Below are 13,451 nucleotides of genomic sequence, written 5' to 3'. Positions count from 1 at the left end.
TGTGGCGGTGGTCTGTGGCGGTGGTCTGTGGCGGTGGTTTGAGGCGGTGGTCTGAGGCGGTGGTCTGAGGCGGTGGTCTGAGGCGGTGGTCTGTGGCGGTGGTCTGAGGCGGTGGTCTGAGGCGGTGGTCTGAGGCGGTGGTCTGAGGCGGTGGTTTGAGGCGGTGGTCTGAGGCGGTGGTCTGAGGCGGTGGTCTGAGGCGGTGGTCTGTGGCGGTGGTCTGTGGCGGTGGTCTGAGGCGGTGGTCTGAGGCGGTGGTCTGTGGCGGTGGTCTGTGGCGGTGGTTTGAGGCGGTGGTCTGAGGCGGTGGTCTGAGGCGGTGGTCTGTGGCGGTGGTCTGTGGCGGTGGTCTGTGGCGGTGGTTTGAGGCGGTGGTCTGTGGCGGTGGTCTGTGGCGGTGGTCTGTGGCGGTGGTCTGTGGCGGTGGTCTGAGGCGGTGGTCTGAGGCGGTGGTCTGTGGCGGTGGTCTGTGGCGGTGGTCTGTGGCGGTGGTTTGAGGCGGTGGTCTGAGGCGGTGGTCTGAGGCGGTGGTCTGAGGCGGTGGTCTGTGGCGGTGGTTTGAGGCGGTGGTCTGAGGCGGTGGTTTGAGGCGGTGGTTTGAGGCGGTGGTCTGAGGCGGTGGTCTGAGGCGGTGGTCTGTGGCGGTGGTCTGTGGCGGTGGTCTGTGGCGGTGGTTTGAGGCGGTGGTCTGAGGCGGTGGTCTGAGGCGGTGGTCTGAGGCGGTGGTCTGTGGCGGTGGTCTGTGGCGGTGGTTTGAGGCGGTGGTCTGAGGCGGTGGTTTGAGGCGGTGATCTGTGGCGGTGGTCTGAGGCGGTGGTCTGAGGCGGTGGTCTGTGGCGGTGGTCTGTGGCGGTGGTTTGAGGCGGTGGTCTGAGGCGGTGGTCTGAGGCGGTGGTCTGTGGCGGTGGTCTGTGGCGGTGGTCTGTGGCGGTGGTTTGAGGCGGTGGTCTGTGGCGGTGGTCTGTGGCGGTGGTCTGTGGCGGTGGTCTGAGGCGGTGGTCTGAGGCGGTGGTCTGTGGCGGTGGTCTGTGGCGGTGGTCTGTGGCGGTGGTTTGAGGCGGTGGTCTGAGGCGGTGGTCTGAGGCGGTGGTCTGAGGCGGTGGTCTGTGGCGGTGGTTTGAGGCGGTGGTCTGAGGCGGTGGTTTGAGGCGGTGGTCTGTGGCGGTGGTCTGAGGCGGTGGTCTGAGGCGGTGGTCTGTGGCGGTGGTCTGTGGCGGTGGTTTGAGGCGGTGGTCTGAGGCGGTGGTCTGAGGCGGTGGTCTGAGGCGGTGGTCTGTGGCGGTGGTCTGTGGCGGTGGTTTGAGGCGGTGGTCTGAGGCGGTGGTCTGAGGCGGTGGTCTGAGGCGGTGGTCTGAGGCGGTGGTCTGTGGCGGTGGTCTGTGGCGGTGGTCTGTGGCGGTGGTCTGAGGCGGTGGTCTGAGGCGGTGGTCTGTGGCGGTGGTCTGTGGCGGTGGTCTGTGGCGGTGGTCTGAGGCGGTGGTCTGAGGCGGTGGTCTGAGGCGGTGGTTTGAGGCGGTGGTCTGTGGCGGTGGTCTGAGGCGGTGGTCTGTGGCGGTGGTTTGAGGCGGTGGTCTGTGGCGGTGGTCTGTGGCGGTGGTCTGTGGCGGTGGTCTGTGGCGGTGGTCTGTGGCGGTGGTCTGAGGCGGTGGTCTGTGGCGGTGGTCTGTGGCGGTGGTCTGTGGCGGTGGTCTGTGGCGGTGGTCTGAGGCGGTGGTCTGAGGCGGTGGTCTGAGGCGGTGGTCTGTGGCGGTGGTTTGAGGCGGTGGTCTGAGGCGGTGGTCTGAGGCGGTGGTCTGAGGCGGTTGTCTGTGGCGGTGGTTTGAGGCGGTGGTCTGAGGCGGTGGTCTGAGGCGGTGGTCTGTGGCGGTGGTCTGTGGCGGTGGTCTGAGGCGGTGGTCTGTGGCGGTGGTCTGTGGCGGTGCTTTGAGGCGGTGGTCTGAGGCGGTGGTCTGAGGCGGTGGTCTGAGGCGGTGGTCTGTGGCGGTGGTTTGAGGCGGTGGTCTGAGGCGGTGGTTTGAGGCGGTGGTTTGAGGCGGTGATCTGTGGCGGTGGTCTGTGGCGGTGGTCTGTGGCGGTGGTCTGTGGCGGTGGTTTGAGGCGGTGGTCTGAGGCGGTGGTCTGAGGCGGTGGTCTGAGGCGGTGGTCTGTGGCGGTGGTCTGTGGCGGTGGTCTGTGGCGGTGGTCTGTGGCGGTGGTTTGAGGCGGTGGTCTGAGGCGGTGGTCTGAGGCGGTGGTCTGAGGCGGTGGTCTGAGGCGGTGGTTTGAGGCGGTGGTCTGTGGCGGTGGTCTGAGGCGGTGGTCTGAGGCGGTGGTCTGAGGCGGTGGTCTGTGGCGGTGGTCTGAGGCGGTGGTCTGAGGCGGTGGTCTGAGGCGGTGGTCTGTGGCGGTGGTCTGTGGCGGTGGTCTGTGGCGGTGGTCTGAGGCGGTGGTCTGTGGCGGTGGTCTGTGGCGGTGGTCTGTGGCGGTGGTCTGAGGCGGTGGTCTGTGGCGGTGGTTTGAGGCGGTGGTCTGAGGCGGTGGTCTGAGGCGGTGGTCTGAGGCGGTGGTCTGAGGCGGTGGTTTGAGGCGGTGGTCTGAGGCGGTGGTCTGAGGCGGTGGTCTGTGGCGGTGGTCTGTGGCGGTGGTCTGTGGCGGTGGTTTGAGGCGGTGGTCTGAGGCGGTGGTCTGAGGCGGTGGTCTGTGGCGGTGGTCTGTGGCGGTGGTCTGTGGCGGTGGTTTGAGGCGGTGGTCTGTGGCGGTGGTCTGTGGCGGTGGTCTGTGGCGGTGGTCTGAGGCGGTGGTCTGAGGCGGTGGTCTGTGGCGGTGGTCTGTGGCGGTGGTTTGAGGCGGTGGTCTGAGGCGGTGGTCTGAGGCGGTGGTCTGAGGCGGTGGTCTGAGGCGGTGGTCTGTGGCGGTGGTTTGAGGCGGTGGTCTGAGGCGGTGGTCTGAGGCGGTGGTCTGTGGCGGTGGTCTGAGGCGGTGGTCTGTGGCGGTGGTCTGTGGCGGTGGTCTGTGGCGGTGGTTTGAGGCGGTGGTCTGAGGCGGTGGTCTGTGGCGGTGGTCTGTGGCGGTGGTCTGTGGCGGTGGTTTGAGGCGGTGGTCTGTGGCGGTGGTCTGTGGCGGTGGTCTGTGGCGGTGGTCTGAGGCGGTGGTCTGAGGCGGTGGTCTGTGGCGGTGGTCTGTGGCGGTGGTCTGTGGCGGTGGTTTGAGGCGGTGGTCTGAGGCGGTGGTCTGAGGCGGTGGTCTGAGGCGGTGGTCTGTGGCGGTGGTTTGAGGCGGTGGTCTGAGGCGGTGGTCTGAGGCGGTGGTCTGAGGCGGTGGTCTGTGGCGGTGGTCTGTGGCGGTGGTCTGTGGCGGTGGTTTGAGGCGGTGGTCTGTGGCGGTGGTCTGTGGCGGTGGTCTGAGGCGGTGGTCTGTGCGGTGGTCTGTGGCGGTGCTTTGAGGCGGTGGTCTGAGGCGGTGGTCTGAGGCGGTGGTCTGAGGCGGTGGTCTGAGGCGGTGGTTTGAGGCGGTGGTCTGTGGCGGTGGTCTGTGGCGGTGGTCTGTGGCGGTGGTCTGAGGCGGTGGTCTGTGGCGGTGGTCTGTGGCGGTGGTCTGTGGCGGTGGTTTGAGGCGGTGGTCTGTGGCGGTGGTCTGTGGCGGTGGTCTGTGGCGGTGGTCTGAGGCGGTGGTCTGTGGCGGTGGTTTGAGGCGGTGGTCTGAGGCGGTGGTCTGAGGCGGTGGTCTGAGGCGGTGGTCTGAGGCGGTGGTCTGAGGCGGTGGTCTGAGGCGGTGGTCTGAGGCGGTGATCTGTGGCGGTGGTCTGAGGCGGTGGTCTGAGGCGGTGGTCTGAGGCGGTGGTCTGTGGCGGTGGTCTGTGGCGGTGGTCTGTGGCGGTGGTTTGAGGCGGTGGTCTGAGGCGGTGGTCTGAGGCGGTGGTCTGTGGCGGTGGTCTGTGGCGGTGGTCTGTGGCGGTGGTTTGAGGCGGTGGTCTGTGGCGGTGGTCTGTGGCGGTGGTCTGTGGCGGTGGTCTGAGGCGGTGGTCTGAGGCGGTGGTCTGTGGCGGTGGTCTGTGGCGGTGGTCTGTGGCGGTGGTTTGAGGCGGTGGTCTGAGGCGGTGGTCTGAGGCGGTGGTCTGAGGCGGTGGTCTGTGGCGGTGGTTTGAGGCGGTGGTTTGAGGCGGTGGTCTGTGGCGGTGGTCTGAGGCGGTGGTCTGAGGCGGTGGTCTGTGGCGGTGGTCTGTGGCGGTGGTCTGTGGCGGTGGTTTGAGGCGGTGGTCTGAGGCGGTGGTCTGTGGCGGTGGTCTGTGGCGGTGGTCTGTGGCGGTGGTCTGTGGCGGTGGTTTGAGGCGGTGGTCTGTGGCGGTGGTCTGTGGCGGTGGTCTGAGGCGGTGGTCTGTGGCGGTGGTCTGTGGCGGTGCTTTGAGGCGGTGGTTTGAGGCGGTGGTCTGAGGCGGTGGTCTGAGGCGGTGGTCTGAGGCGGTGGTCTGTGGCGGTGGTTTGAGGCGGTGGTCTGAGGCGGTGGTTTGAGGCGGTGATCTGTGGCGGTGATCTGTGGCGGTGGTCTGTGGCGGTGGTCTGTGGCGGTGGTCTGAGGCGGTGGTCTGAGGCGGTGGTCTGTGGCGGTGGTCTGTGGCGGTGGTTTGAGGCGGTGGTCTGAGGCGGTGGTCTGAGGCGGTGGTTTGAAGCGGTGGTCTGAGGCGGTGGTCTGAGGCGGTGGTCTGAGGCGGTGGTTTGAGGCGGTGGTCTGAGGCGGTGGTTTGAGGCGGTGGTCTGTGGCGGTGGTCTGAGGCGGTGGTCTGAGGCGGTGGTCTGAGGCGGTGGTCTGTGGCGGTGGTCTGAGGCGGTGGTCTGAGGCGGTGGTTTGAGGCGGTGGTCTGTGGCGGTGGTCTGAGGCGGTGGTCTGTGGCGGTGGTCTGTGGCGGTGGTCTGAGGCGGTGGTCTGTGCGGTGGTCTGTGGCGGTGCTTTGAGGCGGTGGTCTGAGGCGGTGGTTTGAGGCGGTGGTCTGAGGCGGTGGTCTGAGGCGGTGGTCTGAGGCGGTGGTTTGAGGCGGTGGTCTGTGGCGGTGGTCTGTGGCGGTGGTCTGTGGCGGTGGTCTGAGGCGGTGGTCTGTGGCGGTGGTCTGTGGCGGTGGTCTGTGGCGGTGGTTTGAGGCGGTGGTCTGTGGCGGTGGTCTGTGGCGGTGGTCTGTGGCGGTGGTCTGAGGCGGTGGTCTGTGGCGGTGGTTTGAGGCGGTGGTCTGAGGCGGTGGTCTGAGGCGGTGGTCTGAGGCGGTGGTCTGAGGCGGTGGTTTGAGGCGGTGATCTGTGGCGGTGGTCTGAGGCGGTGGTCTGAGGCGGTGGTCTGAGGCGGTGGTCTGTGGCGGTGGTCTGTGGCGGTGGTCTGTGGCGGTGGTTTGAGGCGGTGGTCTGAGGCGGTGGTCTGAGGCGGTGGTCTGTGGCGGTGGTCTGTGGCGGTGGTCTGTGGCGGTGGTTTGAGGCGGTGGTCTGTGGCGGTGGTCTGTGGCGGTGGTCTGTGGCGGTGGTCTGAGGCGGTGGTCTGAGGCGGTGGTCTGTGGCGGTGGTCTGTGGCGGTGGTCTGTGGCGGTGGTTTGAGGCGGTGGTCTGAGGCGGTGGTCTGAGGCGGTGGTCTGAGGCGGTGGTCTGTGGCGGTGGTTTGAGGCGGTGGTCTGAGGCGGTGGTCTGAGGCGGTGGTCTGTGGCGGTGGTTTGAGGCGGTGGTCTGAGGCGGTGGTTTGAGGCGGTGGTCTGTGGCGGTGGTCTGAGGCGGTGGTCTGAGGCGGTGGTCTGTGGCGGTGGTCTGAGGCGGTGGTCTGAGGCGGTGGTCTGTGGCGGTGGTCTGTGGCGGTGGTCTGTGGCGGTGGTTTGAGGCGGTGGTCTGAGGCGGTGGTCTGAGGCGGTGGTCTGAGGCGGTGGTCTGTGGCGGTGGTTTGAGGCGGTGGTCTGAGGCGGTGGTTTGAGGCGGTGGTCTGTGGCGGTGGTCTGAGGCGGTGGTCTGAGGCGGTGGTCTGTGGCGGTGGTCTGTGGCGGTGGTCTGTGGCGGTGGTTTGAGGCGGTGGTCTGAGGCGGTGGTCTGTGGCGGTGGTCTGTGGCGGTGGTCTGTGGCGGTGGTCTGTGGCGGTGGTTTGAGGCGGTGGTCTGTGGCGGTGGTCTGTGGCGGTGGTCTGAGGCGGTGGTCTGTGGCGGTGGTCTGTGGCGGTGCTTTGAGGCGGTGGTCTGAGGCGGTGGTTTGAGGCGGTGGTCTGAGGCGGTGGTCTGAGGCGGTGGTCTGAGGCGGTGGTTTGAGGCGGTGGTCTGAGGCGGTGGTTTGAGGCGGTGATCTGTGGCGGTGATCTGTGGCGGTGGTCTGTGGCGGTGGTCTGTGGCGGTGGTCTGAGGCGGTGGTCTGAGGCGGTGGTCTGTGGCGGTGGTCTGTGGCGGTGGTTTGAGGCGGTGGTCTGAGGCGGTGGTCTGAGGCGGTGGTTTGAAGCGGTGGTCTGAGGCGGTGGTCTGAGGCGGTGGTCTGAGGCGGTGGTCTGAGGCGGTGGTTTGAGGCGGTGGTCTGTGGCGGTGGTCTGAGGCGGTGGTCTGAGGCGGTGGTCTGAGGCGGTGGTCTGTGGCGGTGGTCTGAGGCGGTGGTCTGAGGCGGTGGTTTGAGGCGGTGGTCTGTGGCGGTGGTCTGTGGCGGTGGTCTGTGGCGGTGGTTTGAGGCGGTGGTCTGAGGCGGTGGTTTGAGGCGGTGGTCTGAGGCGGTGGTCTGTGGCGGTGGTCTGTGGCGGTGGTCTGTGGCGGTGGTTTGAGGCGGTGGTCTGAGGCGGTGGTCTGTGGCGGTGGTCTGTGGCGGTGGTCTGTGGCGGTGGTTTGAGGCGGTGGTCTGTGGCGGTGGTCTGTGGCGGTGGTCTGAGGCGGTGGTCTGTGCGGTGGTCTGTGGCGGTGCTTTGAGGCGGTGGTCTGAGGCGGTGGTTTGAGGCGGTGGTCTGAGGCGGTGGTCTGAGGCGGTGGTCTGAGGCGGTGGTCTGTGGCGGTGGTCTGTGGCGGTGGTCTGTGGCGGTGGTCTGAGGCGGTGGTCTGTGGCGGTGGTCTGTGGCGGTGGTCTGTGGCGGTGGTTTGAGGCGGTGGTCTGTGGCGGTGGTCTGTGGCGGTGGTCTGTGGCGGTGGTCTGAGGCGGTGGTCTGTGGCGGTGGTTTGAGGCGGTGGTCTGAGGCGGTGGTCTGAGGCGGTGGTCTGAGGCGGTGGTCTGAGGCGGTGGTCTGAGGCGGTGGTTTGAGGCGGTGATCTGTGGCGGTGGTCTGAGGCGGTGGTCTGAGGCGGTGGTCTGAGGCGGTGGTCTGTGGCGGTGGTCTGTGGCGGTGGTCTGTGGCGGTGGTTTGAGGCGGTGGTCTGAGGCGGTGGTCTGAGGCGGTGGTCTGTGGCGGTGGTCTGTGGCGGTGGTCTGTGGCGGTGGTTTGAGGCGGTGGTCTGTGGCGGTGGTCTGTGGCGGTGGTCTGTGGCGGTGGTCTGAGGCGGTGGTCTGAGGCGGTGGTCTGTGGCGGTGGTCTGTGGCGGTGGTCTGTGGCGGTGGTTTGAGGCGGTGGTCTGAGGCGGTGGTCTGAGGCGGTGGTCTGAGGCGGTGGTCTGTGGCGGTGGTTTGAGGCGGTGGTCTGAGGCGGTGGTTTGAGGCGGTGGTCTGTGGCGGTGGTCTGAGGCGGTGGTCTGAGGCGGTGGTCTGTGGCGGTGGTCTGTGGCGGTGGTTTGAGGCGGTGGTCTGAGGCGGTGGTCTGTGGCGGTGGTCTGTGGCGGTGGTCTGTGGCGGTGGTCTGTGGCGGTGGTTTGAGGCGGTGGTCTGTGGCGGTGGTCTGTGGCGGTGGTCTGAGGCGGTGGTCTGTGGCGGTGGTCTGTGGCGGTGCTTTGAGGCGGTGGTCTGAGGCGGTGGTTTGAGGCGGTGGTCTGAGGCGGTGGTCTGAGGCGGTGGTCTGAGGCGGTGGTCTGTGGCGGTGGTTTGAGGCGGTGGTCTGAGGCGGTGGTTTGAGGCGGTGATCTGTGGCGGTGATCTGTGGCGGTGGTCTGTGGCGGTGGTCTGTGGCGGTGGTCTGAGGCGGTGGTCTGAGGCGGTGGTCTGTGGCGGTGGTCTGTGGCGGTGGTTTGAGGCGGTGGTCTGAGGCGGTGGTCTGAGGCGGTGGTTTGAAGCGGTGGTCTGAGGCGGTGGTCTGAGGCGGTGGTCTGAGGCGGTGGTCTGAGGCGGTGGTTTGAGGCGGTGGTCTGTGGCGGTGGTCTGAGGCGGTGGTCTGAGGCGGTGGTCTGAGGCGGTGGTCTGTGGCGGTGGTCTGAGGCGGTGGTCTGAGGCGGTGGTTTGAGGCGGTGGTCTGTGGCGGTGGTCTGTGGCGGTGGTCTGTGGCGGTGGTCTGTGGCGGTGGTCTGAGGCGGTGGTCTGAGGCGGTGGTCTGAGGCGGTGGTCTGTGGCGGTGGTCTGAGGCGGTGGTTTGAGGCGGTGGTCTGAGGCGGTGGTCTGTGGCGGTGGTTTGAGGCGGTGGTCTGAGGCGGTGGTCTGTGGCGGTGGTCTGAGGCGGTGGTCTGAGGCGGTGGTCTGTGGCGGTGGTTTGAGGCGGTGGTCTGAGGCGGTGGTTTGAGGCGGTGGTCTGTGGCGGTGGTCTGAGGCGGTGGTCTGAGGCGGTGGTCTGAGGCGGTGGTCTGAGGCGGTGGTCTGAGGCGGTGGTCTGTGGCGGTGGTTTGAGGCGGTGGTCTGAGGCGGTGGTCTGAGGCGGTGGTTTGAGGCGGTGGTCTGTGGCGGTGGTCTGTGGCGGTGGTTTGAGGCGGTGGTCTGTGGCGGTGGTCTGTGGCGGTGGTCTGTGGCGGTGGTCTGTGGCGGTGGTCTGAGGCGGTGGTCTGAGGCGGTGGTCTGAGGCGGTGGTCTGTGGCGGTGGTCTGAGGCGGTGGTCTGAGGCGGTGGTCTGAGGCGGTGGTCTGTGGCGGTGGTTTGAGGCGGTGGTCTGAGGCGGTGGTCTGTGGCGGTGGTTTGAGGCGGTGGTCTGAGGCGGTGGTCTGTGGCGGTGGTTTGAGGCGGTGGTCTGAGGCGGTGGTCTGTGGCGGTGGTTTGAGGCGGTGGTCTGAGGCGGTGGTCTGAGGCGGTGGTTTGAGGCGGTGGTCTGAGGCGGTGGTCTGAGGCGGTGGTCTGTGGCGGTGGTTTGAGGCGGTGGTCTGAGGCGGTGGTCTGTGGCGGTAGTTTGAGGCGGTGGTCTGTGGCGGTGGTTTGAGGCGGTGGTCTGAGGCGGTGGTCTGTGGCGGTGGTTTGAGGCGGTGGTCTGAGGCGGTGGTTTGAGGCGGTGGTCTGTGGCGGTGGTCTGAGGCGGTGGTCTGAGGCGGTGGTCTGAGGCGGTGGTCTGAGGCGGTGGTCTGTGGCGGTGGTTTGAGGCGGTGGTCTGAGGCGGTGGTCTGTGGCGGTGGTCTGAGGCGGTGGTCTGTGGCGGTGGTCTGTGGCGGTGGTCTGTGGCGGTGGTCTGAGGCGGTGGTCTGAGGCGGTGGTCTGAGGCGGTGGTCTGAGGCGGTGGTCTGAGGCGGTGGTCTTTGAGGAGCAGGAGTCAGCTGTCCGCTCAGATCAGCGTTTACACATGACGCCGCACGTGTCCCGAACACATCAGGGATTTTAAGATCGTTTCTAAATGTGTCGCCTTCATCCAAATATACATCACACTATTGTTCATCGCTGGCTGCAGGTTTTATTGCCACGCCTTTGTAAAGGGAAACAGAGGGACATTTATTCTAAAAAGTATATATTTTTATTATAATCATTTATCATATTTGCCATCCACCAGTGTGCACAAATCTGCCTTTCTGTCTTGGATCTCTCTATGTTCTTTACTCTGATCTTTCCACTCATTCATGCTTCTTTATAATAATAATAAGTCTATATTCTAAAGAAACACATTTGAAATAACAATTTTGATTTGATTATCAGTAGTGTACACAGCAGAAATAAAATGACATGTTTTATCAATAACAACTGCCACCCCCCCTCCATAAAACACAACAACCTTACATTTGAGATATACCTATAGTATGGCCTAAATGTAAGACAGATGATTCAAAATAGTGTAAATAAAAGAGGTTCTAAACTCACTTCACAAATGAATGATCATGATAGACACTAAAATCAGCAGATTTCTAGACTTAGACCTGTATAAATATGCATATCGGTTGGTCGATTAAGCGTAGCGGTTATTGGCCTTAATTCTCCAGCCGAGACCGATATTTTGTTTTGGCCTTCCTCGTGCGTAAAGAAAATACAATACTTTATTTGAACACAAAACAGAACTACAATCTCTCTTATGTTTGCGATAAAGCGGCTTTTGGATGAGTTTGCAGTCAAATGTAATGATATAATTTGAGGGAAATAGTCTAAATTGCCTCTACACGTTGGTCCTAGAACCTGGGCAGAGCTTTCTCAGCCTTTGGTTTCTCGGATCGGCCCATCTCTAGAGAATCGTTAAATCAATAATCAATTAAATAGATTCCAGGGGAGGAAGCAGGGGGGGGGGGGGACAAAGGGGTGTGTTGTCCCCGGGGTCCTTGAAGCCTAGAATTGGACCCACTTCCTATTTATTTACATCAGAGGGGCCCACGTTTGTCCTGGGCCCGTACAGTACATTATAGTGCGACCCGCTTCACCGGATGGAACAGACTGTGGCACTGGCAGATCTGAAAGTGCTGACGCAGAGACTGCCACGGTAACGGACACGATTCTCACTATCACTAAGGGCATTGTGCTCTGTGACCCCCGGCACTGCGGCTCATTATTCATAGACCTGACTAAACGCAGCTGTGTTTATTGTCTTTACGAGCTCATTTCACACAACACAAGATCAAAGTGTAGTATTTGTACTCAGAGGCGGCAAAGTATTTATACTCAGAGGCGGCAAAATGACGCAGCAGAGTCGGAGCACACTTTAATATTGATGTGTCAGGAATAGATTCAAGCTTTTTTTTAGAACGTGCCAGAATATATTAGGCACAAGTCGAGATCTATATTTAGTTGCATTGGGAGGAATTCAGATACACCTGATGGAGTAAAGCTGCGCACCAACACACTTCTCATCAGTTCTGGGATTTGAACTAGGGACCTTCTTGCTCCGAGGTGACAGCGGTGGTGATAAATGTAGCAGAACATCAGATAACTAGAAAAAGCACCAGTGAATGCGACGATTAGGTCTGATATTGTGTGTGTGTTTACGTGAACAAGATAAACCCGATCGCCAACGCCCACCTCGACATGTGTCAGTTAAATTACAGTTTTTATTTTGTTTTGAAGACAAAGCAGTTGTTTGCGCTTTTTCACATATTTTGCACTGGCGTGAACGAACAGAAATACCGTATTTTCCGGAGTATAAGTCGCATTTGTGGGGGAAATTTATTTGATCAAATCCAAGACCAAGAACAGACATTTCATCTTGAAATTCAATTTAAAATAATAACAGATGAGAGAACATGGTGAATAGGTGTACATATGCTAACGCTAACACCTTCAGCTACATGAGGCACAGACAGAACTGTGGTAAGTGTCTGGTATGTTAACGTAACATATGAACAGTTATTCAGATAACTATAGTATAAAGAACATGCTAACAAGTTTGCCAAAGCATCAGTTTTACCCCAAATCACTCAATCCATTGAATTCTTCTTCCTCTGTGTCACTTCTAAACAACTCCACAAACTCCAGAGGTAGAGGAAGTGCTGATTCTTCTTCTGCGTCGCTTAGAGCCTAGAGCGCCCTCTTGTGGTCGTCAGTGTGAAAATAATGAATAATATCACATATAAATCGCAGTATAAGTCGCACAACGGCCAACTATGAAAAAAAAGTTTTCAGATTTTGGCGTTCATTTAAACATAGACAGTGAGACCTTTGGCTGCAACATATGGTATCACAAACCTAAAGGTTTAATGTCGCCAAATCAGACATTGGACAACTTTTAAATGAATGATCTGTGTTATCGTAGCTCGTGTCACTTCAAACCGCTGCCACACCCTTTCTGCCACATCTATCACACATTCAAACACACCACAGCTTTCGCACTGGAGAATCTTGTAATTAAAGACGTCACAATGTCAAATTTAGTGTCTGGGAATTATTTGCAAGGGGGAAAAGCAACACAATTTATCGATGACTCAAACTACAGTGAATATATTGATCTTCTTTCAGTCCCATCGCCTCGACACATCACCTTAAGCCCAGATAAGATATAAGAAGTGACTCGATTCTAAAATGTTCACGCCTGTTATTTTTCAGATCTCAGTGCTTATTATTGTGACTGGAATCATCACATTATGGCTCAAACTAATGACCCGCTTGGCCATAACGAGCTGTACTTCTCACGATTATGACCGACAATGCTTCAGTGTCCGTTGGCCTGTCGACTCAGTTTTCCCGCTCTCTGGTTCAGGCTGAACGGAAAATATGACAAGCATTTCCTTTCATTTTCAGTCCATTTGGTGGTTTCCCTTCTCTCTTTATTTCCATCCCACTGCAGCTCAGACGGCTCCTTCTAAACTTGTCATTAATCCCGTTTCATTTCACGTATTGTCCGTCTCTATATCCGCGATCTCTATCCTCGCGTCCGCTCAAATCCGCCTCTCGTCACCATCTTGCAGCTTCCTCGGTGTGACGCTTGTCTCCACGGTAACGGCTCTTTTATCCCGCCTGTGGGGCAGCTTTTCCGCGGCGACCCCCCTCTCCTCTGCTCCATCGCACTCTCAGTGTACAATGACCTGAATCTACTTTACCTTCCTCCGTCTGTAACTGCTAAAGCTGTGGTTTGAGTCGGTGGTTCTCGATTTCAGGGGGTCCCCGGATGATTATTGGTTGGTCGACCAAAGCAGTTTATCGAGGTCTACATCTTCAGAATAAACCCAAACGTGGAGGAGGGGTCGCCTGTTTTCTGTGTTTGGGGGTCGCGACTGAAAAAGGTTGAGAAAACACCGCTTTAAGTAGTAATTGTTTGCTCCTAGGGTTAATATTGTAATTGTGAAGTTTTCGAAGGTTTTGACACTAAGGATTCATTTCGACACTTGATACAGATTTCAATTCCAGCACAAAATAATAGTGCGTTCTTTATGTGGCCATGTGCTCCGTTACTAGATCTGAAAAAGCTTGAGATCATTCTAAAACTGTTCAGGAAAGGTCACATTTGATCCTATTCATGTGAGTTTCTTGCAGTACATGTACTTGTTCAATATCTGCCGTAGTTTTGTATTATCAGATTTTTTGATACTTTTAAATTATTTTGATACTAAGGAAACGGCTTAATGTCATTTCCAACACAAAACAACTGTAGTTTCTTGTGATTTCACCATGTGGTCTTGAACCTATAACGAGTATACAATATCGATACTCAAATAAATATCTGAAGCATGGTTTAAGTATTGATTAGTATCTGGGTATTGATACTTTTGCTATTTACTACAACTACAATGCAACTACTACTGTGTGTCATCATTACAGTTATTTAACATCTGTGGCTTGAGCCATTATCATCATCAGTGAAAAGAT

This window comes from Eucyclogobius newberryi, unplaced genomic scaffold, assembly GCF_026437365.1.
Source record: "Eucyclogobius newberryi isolate DKJ021-1_F unplaced genomic scaffold, fEucNew1.0.hap1 SCAF_1, whole genome shotgun sequence".
Classification (NCBI taxonomy): domain Eukaryota; kingdom Metazoa; phylum Chordata; class Actinopteri; order Gobiiformes; family Gobiidae; genus Eucyclogobius; species Eucyclogobius newberryi.
The sequence above is the reverse complement of the archived record's forward strand: the minus strand, read 5'-3'. Positions refer to the sequence as shown.